Here is a 9,553-nt window from a genome sequence, read left to right on the forward strand (position 1 = left end):
TTCTTACACTTTCACCTCAGGGTGATAGGAATCATTTGAAAAGATACAGCATTTTAGTGATCTGATTCAAAAAATGAGTATTTGGTCATAGCAGGAAATTCAGATCCATATACGTTTGCAGCTGTGCTATCTAATATGGTAGTCTCAAACCACATGTGGCTATTAAACACTTGAAATGATGCTGCTCTGAATTGAGATATTCTGTAAGTGTTAAAAACACAGTGGATTTGAAGACTTAGCAATAATAAGTAAAATAGCTCATTAATATTTTTCATATTGATTATATGTTTAAATAATTATATTTTGAATATACTGTGTTTAGTTAAGCAAAATAGATCATTAAATGGATTTCACCTTCTTATGTACATGTTTTTAATATTACTAACAAAAATTAAAGTTACATATATGACACATTAGATTTATTATGGACAGTTCTAGCATAAAACTTTATGTTACAGGAAGAGTGTTGATTAACATATTTCCTGGTACCAAGATAACTATAAGAGATATCTTGGTACCAGGTAATATCCTATGCCCCTAACTGCATTCTCATTTAATGCTCATAGAAACGACATGAGGTAGACTGTTGATTAATAAAAGATATCGCCAAGTTAGATTACTCTAGGTTGTAGAATGCAAGAAGGAGAACTAATCAATTGAGAAAGACTGTAGTCATAGGATCATAACAGGGTAACTGAAAAGACAGCCCTAGTAGATTTGATGTAGCATAACCAAGTCAAAAATCAAATTGAAAAAATTTGGTCTGCCAGTGGCAATCAAAGATACTCAGTTTTAAGAAGCAGAAATGGTATAGCTGCTGGAAATGAGTGAGGCTGCCCCATGGAGAGACAGCTAAGGCAGGAAGGTCAGATAACTTTCACAGGTTTGGACAAGCTGGGATAGCAGTTCGTATATAACACAATAGTCTTAAGGAGGGAGCAAAGCCAGCTTTGACTCAAGGAAAGTGAATGTTTGTTTTTTATTCTCTTTAAAAAGACCCAGAGCCCAGAAGTTTATGTTTACTTCATTTGTAACAGGCTTCCTATGAATAGCTTTTTACATTTGTCTAAGCTTCCTGAAGACTGGCAGCAAAATAGAGGAAAAAAGTTATAATTAATGTGTATAGTCTGGGTCCGCAGGATATTTCCCACATACCTGATTCACAATACACTTTTTCCTAACACATTATATCTGTGTTCCCACTCTGTTAAATGAGCAGTCATATCATATGATGGCCTTTTATGTTGCTGTTCTGATTTCCATTTTATTGCATAACCCACCTACCATTTCAGCATCTTGATTTCTTATTGACATAAAATATCTTCATGCCAAAAAGCATTGGTGGAAAGCAAAAGCAACTAAGAAATTAAGTTTATAAATTTAAAATCACAAACAGTATGATTTTAAGTTTCTTTTATACTGAGAAAATTTCTTTATTTTTTCATTCAATTCTCAAATTCAGTATGATAAGTAGATAGATTAAAATTACAATTTGTATGCTGAGAGGTGGATTTTCCTCCTTTTATGAATAGAATATTGATAAGCAGCTAAATGTCCTCTTAAAAAATTTAAAAATGACAACAATGTCTAGTAATATCCTCTTTCTAAGCAGCCACGGATTCCCTAGAGTCACAAATGTTACTTTGATTAATATGATAAAAAAGTTAAGCAAAATTTTACTTTAAAATTTTAATTTCAATTTAGCTAGTGGTAAAAAACAACATTAACAACCACAGATAAATCTCCATGTCTGTCTGTCTGGGCTTTATTTATTTATTTTTTTGAGATGAAGTCTTACTCTGTCACTCAGGCTGGAGTGCAGTGGCATAATCTCAGCTCACTACAAACTCTGCCTCCCGGGCTTAAGCGATTCTTCTGCCTCAGCCTCCTGAGTAGCTGGGATTACAAGCTTGTGCCATCTCACTCAGCTAATCTTTGTATTTTTAGTAGAGATGAGGTTTCACCATGTTGCCCAGGCTGGTCTTGAACTCCTGACCTCAGGTGATACACCCACCTTGGCCTCTCAAAGTTCTGGGATTACAGACGTGAGCCACTGCTCCCGGCCTGGGCCTCTTAATTCCAGTACCTTAAACCCTATATATCATTTATTTTCTGGGATAGTTTCCTGCCTAGGAAAAAACAAGTCTGTATGATACTCTAACAAAGCTCTAATACTTTTGCCCTTATCTCCACTTCTCTTCCTGAGAAGCAATGTGCCAAGACTCTAGTGTTTTTGACTCAGAGCTTGTAGTTGACTCAGCTTCACTTCTACTCTCAAACCACAAGTTGGTTTTCTATTATAAAATGCCTTTTTAATTCTCAACATTTCTGGATGTCTTTTACATGACCACCCTTTAAATCATTACACAGAATTCTCCCACCGTCCACTCATACTCTAATCCAATATACAACCTATTGACTCTTAGTGTAAGTAATGCCAAAATGGAATTAACATAGGCACTTTCTTAAAGGTCAAAGTCAATTAATGTGCAATCTAGGGCATGTATAGGGGCTAATATGTGATCTTTATCTTCTGGAAAATTGTGTGTAAAAAACTTCACAAATCAAAATAATCAATTTTTTGATCGGTTGTAAAAATAAATAGAATAGTAATGGTATATTCCACCAGGCAGAAAACATAGTGAATGAAGCCAGTGACATTTGGTTCCACTTCAACGCATTCTGAAAATTACATTATAGAGCTGTCAAACACAAATTCCAACCAAAATGTCATTTTTGTACAAAAGAAACAATGCGAAGGGCAAAGTGAATCTTGCCTTACCTTGAAACCTCCAAGGCAGAGCTTCTTTAACTTGGTCATTTAGGGATGAATCTGCTTTCTTAGTACATTTAGGCTTCTCTGACACAAGGCAGAAATAAATGCTAGTACTCTGTCACTTATAGCTTAACAGAGAAAATAAATTTGACAAATTCTACTAGTTTCTAAATTATTATTAAAATTAAATCAAAAGTTTATTCTCTTAAATGGACACTGTCCAGAATAATTGATTTTTTTAATTTGGCTTAAAAGAACTATGTATATAACTTATCTTATTCTACTTTTCAGCATGGCAAGTTGATTTTGTCTTTGGTCAAATAGCCATTTCAATTGTCTAGGAAGCTTAATGGTAAACCACACTTTACTCTGAATTATCATCCTCCTAGGGAGAGTAAGACCAAGGCACAGGTTATGGAGCATTTCATATTCTTTGTTCCATGTTCTTTGTTTGAACAGGACTCATTTCCCTTTTATCCCGTTCCAGCATTTTTAACCCAGTAGTAATTCTTACCTTGTAATATTTGCTTGAGTTGGATTTTTCTTTGCCCCATCCTGCATAAACCCTTGTTCCATAAAATTGGTTTAAATTTCCCAAAACTCCCTTAGATTTTCTATTCCCAATCTCTTGATTTCCTGTTACCTTGTGAACCTGGATTTAGAAAGCAATACAAGTAAAATACCTTTGTGGCATCATAAGGACCCAAATTTTTGTGTATTTCATTTTCTGTTTATTCCCAGCATCCAGAAAAATACCTGATACATGGATGCCTGTCTATAAATAGTTGTTTAGTAAATGTATTAATCATTTTTCTAGATTTAATTACTGCCCACAGATGAATACATACCTATCCAGCATGATATGTGCAAGACTTACCCAATAATATTTCTTTCTTGCCTCAATTACACTTGTTCTGACCCACCTAGTAGTCCCATGCCATCCAATATGGAGAAAGTGGGAGAAAATTATTTTCTAAGGGGTGACTATTAGTTTAAGAAGTATGAAAGACAATAAAATTTCCAAACTTTGACTGTCAAACTAATAAGTGAAGAAAATAAAACAAATCACCCATGAGCAATTTCTGACTAAGACTCAAGGTATTTAGCTCTAGCAAGGAGTATGAATGTATTAATTTGAAAATCAAAACAATTCAATTTAATATGACAGGAACTGAAATAAATGTGGAAATGCTTTTCTCTAAAAACACAATTATGACTTATCCATGGATTTTTAACTATTCATCTTTTCCATATCACTTATGATATTGATAATGTGTTTTAAAAGGGGAGAAGGATGTTTTCCAGAGAAAAATATCTAAAAAGAGGTCTATGATATTTAACTCTATATATTTAAGATAATGGATGCGCACAATGACTTGAAAGTTTTGACATACACTGGTTCAACTTAAGTAAAGTTTTCTTAGTTCAACTTAATAAGGCCCTCATTTTATGTATCTAGGGAATTTTTCTAACTCCTCTCCTCAATGTCTATGACTTTAATCATAATTATTTCCAAATCAGAGAAAATACACAAAACAAACTAACAAAATACCAGAGCAATTCAAGCTGACTCCCACAGTTCCTTCAGAACTGTCAAAAATGTATTCTTAAAGACCGTTTTCCCCCTTCCTCTTATTTGCACCTCTACCAATCTTGGATATGTTTGCAATTGCCCTTATTTATCTCTCATTTACCATTTATCTCTCTGCCTTACCTGCAATAATCATCATTAAAAAAAAAAAATCCTGTCCGGGCACGGTGGTTCACGCCTGTAATCCCAGCACTTTGGGAGGCTGAGGTGGGTGGCTCACGAGGTCAGGAGTTCGAGACCAGCCTGGCCAACATGGTGAAACCCCGTTTCTACTAATTGTATATATATATACACATACAATTTAAGTTCTCATGTAAGATAAAATTGAACTGTGTTTTTTAATCACACAATTGGCATAATACTCTATTGTCTTTATCTGCCATTCTAGGTCAGAAAATTCTTGCCATCAGATTGTTGTTCTATAAAATCTTGTTGTATAAGATCCCACTGCTCTTTCTGTATAACTGCTACTGCTGTATTACTTTGAGTTTCTTTGTCATCGTAACCAATTACATTACTAGTTAATAATAGTCCAATTTACTGTTACAAGCTAAATATTCTTTACATTAAATGTTCCTTTTCCAAATTACAATCAACCACCTCTCTTTCTGGGTTCTGCATCTATAAATTCAACTATGTGTCAAAAGTATTCAGAAAAAATGTGGTTACTTGTATATATACTAAACATGGACAAACTTTATTTCTCTTGCCATTATTTCCTAAACAATATAGTGTAACAACTATTTACATAGCACAAACATTGTATTAGGTAGTATAAGTAATCTAGAAGTGATTTAAAATATATAGGAGAATGTGCATAGGTTATATGTGAATACTACACTATTTTATATAAGAGACTGAGGATCCATGGATTTTGGTATTCATGAGGTGTCCTAGAACCAATCCCCCGTGAATACCACGGGAAGACTATACTGTGATTTGTTTCCTAAATTTGTTTCCTGGACACATACTGTTACACAAATGGACCTTCTTTATTACCAATGAAATCAATAAAGTCCAGACTCACAATTTTAGAACAACAAATTTTATTCCACTATGAGTTGTTGGATTGCTACTCAAGAGTTCTTTCAAATACTACCTTAGAAATAACTGCAAAAATGTTTATCTATGTTGCATCAAATTACGTTATTACCATCTTCCTAAACCATATTTGCATGGAAATAATATATTTATTATGGAAGCTACATCCATTTAAGATGAAAAATGTTAGGAATATTATTTTTGTTTACTACTATAAAACCGCCACCACACAAGATGTAGAACATGTCCTGTGCCCCTAAAAAATCCCTTATTTCTCATTACAAACCACCCTCCTTCTAGCCTGAGTCATAAGCAACTGCTTGTCCTTCTGTCACTATAGATCACATCACATTTTCTAGAAATTTATATGCATCTGGCTTCTTTCAGTCAGTGTAATGGTTTTGACATTCATCCTTATTGTGCTTGTTTCAGAGCTTTTCTATGTCCCTTGGGTAAGTAGCTAGGTGTAGAATTGCTAGCTTATACAGTAGGTGTTTATTTAATATTTTAAGAAATTGCCAAAACATTTTTTAAAACATTGAATAGTTTACATTCCTACCATCAATGCATAGAGTTCCCGTTGCTCCACATCTATATCAAATATTTGTCTTGTCAGTCTCTTTAAATTTTCACCAAAAAAGAAGATCTGACCAGATATTTCAATAAAGTCCTTGAAAGACAAGAGATATTCAACACCATTACTTAGGAAAAGCAAATATAACTATATAGAGACATTACTACCAAATGTTTACCAATAAATTGCTTTAGCATCTGTGTTGAAAATTAGTTGACTATATAGGAGTGGGTCTATTCTGGAGTCTGTACATTTTTCACCAACTTTTAGGTCTATTCTTTTGTCAATTCCACAGTCTTAATCAAGAGCAGCAAACTATGGCCCATAAGCACATTGGGTCCGCTGCCAATTTTTGTAAATAAAGTTGTATCAGAAAATAAGCTTATTTGTTTATGCATTTGTCCATGTTGCTTTCCTGCTACAATGACAGAGCTGAGTAACTGTGAAGAGTACAGATGACCTGCAAAATCTACAGTATTTATTATATGCTTCCTTTCAGAAAACGTCTGTGAACCTACAGCCTTGATTACTGTAACTTTCTATCTTAAATTCATATGTAGTGTTTTGTCTCCAACTTCGTTCTTCTATTCTAAATTCACTTTCTTGATTTTAAGTTGTAAGTTTACGTGTTTCCATATCAATTTTCGAATTTACTTATCACTTTTTAAAAAGTGTGTTTTATTCTGATTGGGATTGTTAAGAAAAGATTCTGAGGTTTTTGGAGGAAAAAGGAAGAGATATATTTTCTATAAAAAAAAAATCTGCAGATTGAAGAGGGCGAGGACAAGTGAAAGTGTGCTCTCCAAAGTACAAAGAGACTGGCCTAAATAGAGAAAGTTTCTGCCACTGTTCTTAATCAGCTCTGTTTGTGCAAATAAAGGATTCAAATTAGTCACAGTAGTTGAGCCCTGTTTGGGTGGTTTCCAAGTCCCAAACCAGAAGTCGCTGTCAGACGTTTCTTCCAAACAACTTGCTATGGGGAGTGGGGATTTCTTGCTGGTTTATCTTAGCTTGGGTTACAAGAACTGTTCTGGCCCAGGAGCATAAAGCAGAAAGTTTGTCCAGAGCTACCTTTCTGAGAACAAAAGTCACGCAACTGCTCAACTGCTCTTGTCTCAACACGCCACCCCCATGTCCACTTGGTTCTGTTCCATAAATTTGGGTGGCTTCACCAATGACAGGTAGTCCATCTCATCTGGAGCGCTTTGGGTCTTATTTACAGTTTCATTTCATAAGATTATATAGATTATAGATTATATATATTATATTATATATATTATATAATATATTATATATATATTCAGGTTATAGTCAGGTTATATATATAACCTGTCATGTTCATTAGGCATTCTTGAAGGTAATAATTTTTCTCTGGTATAATTAATTCAGTGTCAAGAAGTTTAACTTTTTTTCTCATAGTGTATGTATGGTAGCAAGAAGTTATCTTGGATATTCTTTATTTGAATTTGCCTATTTCATTTTATTTATTTATTTATATTTATTATTTATATATATAATTTATATATTTTTTGAGATGGAGTCTCACTCTGCCGCCCAGGCTGGAGTGCAGTGGCGCGATCTCGGCTCACTGTAAGCTCCACCTCCCGGGTTCACGCCATTCTCCTGCCTCAGCCTCTGAGTAGCTGGGATTACAGTCGCCCGCCACCGCGCCCGGCTAATTTTTTTGTATGTTTAGTAGAGACGGGGTTTCACCGTGTTCACCGGCGTGGTCTCGATCGCCTGACCTCGTGATCTGCCCGCCTCTGCCTCCCAAAGTGCTGGGATTACAGGCGTGAGCCACCACGCCCAGCCTCCATTTTATTTATATTTTTAAAAACATCAAATGTTTTTTCCCTCTCTTTTGGCCTATATAGTTTCTTCAGATAACTCAGAGATCAATAGAATCATTGCTTCTTTATATTTAACATGTACTGTTTTCTCCAATTGATTTCAAGAGTTGTTGGTTTTTAGCAGTTTAACCTTATGTGCTTGGGGTGTGTGTGGGGGGGTGGGGGTGTATGTGTGTGTAGGTGTGTGTGTGTGTTCCTAATTATTTCAGTTTAGACTTGAGATTCTTGAATCTGTAAGTCTGTTTTTGTTCATATATTGGAATATTCATCAATTGTTTATAGAAACATTTAATTTGTTCAATTCTCTCATTTTTCTCTTTTGGCCCTTCAATGGCCTATTTATAGATAAATGAATGAATACATAATCAAAACCTACAGGAGACAAAATATTCACAGGTTCCAGGGGCTGCAACGATTTTATTAATTTTTCTCCCTTGTTTTTAGATTGGATGATATTATCACAAATAATCTATGTTCAAACTTACTGAAGCTTTTTTCTGACATATCTTTCTCCCATTACACTCTGGCTCTAAAGATTTTATTTCAGAAATTTCATTTTTCCATTTAAAATTTTCCATTTTAAAATATTTTAAATTGCTTCTATTTCTTTGATAATATTTTTCAATATTTAATTCATTTTCCTTGATGACAAATACTAGGATCTCCTTTAAATTCCTCATCTGGATAACATCAACATAGGTCATTTTGAAGTCTGTTGATTTTTTTTTTTCCTTGATAATGATTCTACTTATCTGGCTTTTCTTATGTTGGGTAATTTGGGATTATATCCTCAACTTTGTGAATGTTGCATTGCAGGTATTCTGAATTGTTTTATGTTTTTCTGAAGGAAGTTGATGTTTTTGTCTAGCGAAATCTACAGTAGAGCAAAAATCCTGCCATACCTTTGGTAGGTAGGAACTCAGATCTCAAATCGGACTGCTTTCTGTTTACCCTACACATGCATACAATCTGGGTAAACTGTTGGAGTTTCTTCCTTGGCGCTTTCTCCTTTCCAAGGTTTCTTGATCATTTTAGTGACCTTGGTTCTCCAGGCTCCTTTCTCTGGTTCTTCCAGCCAGAAATACAGCTTGATTCTATTGTTATTTTGGCCACCCAGTCACCGGTGTCTTAAAACGGGAAACATATTCACGTGATTGATTTTATTTAAGGTTTAACTCTTCTCCAGAATCTGTGTTTATTCCATCTTCAGAGCCCTCAAGTAGTTTTATTTTACATTTTGTCCAGAGTTTATAATTGGTATCGCCATCCAAAACGATTGTAACATTTTAAATATCAGAATAATACACTATTATTTTAGACAGGAATAGAGTTTCAGTTTAAAATAAGTAATAAGTGATCACTGATTTCTTAAAAATCAATAAAGGACAATGACTTCAAAATTAATATTCTTATGTAATGATAGAAACCTAATGAATGCTGGCAATAACAAAATATTACATATGGACTGCCCATCTTGATATACCTCTTGAAATTATATGGAAACAATGTTATTCTGCCTTTTGTATGTTTATTGTTCATTCAAAAGTCAAATAGATACCAAGATCCTTCAGAACATTATATTATCCTAGATTTTTAAGTCTAAATTGTATTTTTCTTGCGATGTCAAAAGTTACTTGTTAAAAATCCTTGAGGTTTATTATTTAGTATACATTAGATTATACAAATATATTTAATTGAGGATCACTTATAAACTTGAATCT

The sequence above is a fragment of the Pan troglodytes genome, chromosome 3 (genome assembly GCF_028858775.2).
Source record: "Pan troglodytes isolate AG18354 chromosome 3, NHGRI_mPanTro3-v2.0_pri, whole genome shotgun sequence".
NCBI lineage: Eukaryota > Metazoa > Chordata > Mammalia > Primates > Hominidae > Pan > Pan troglodytes.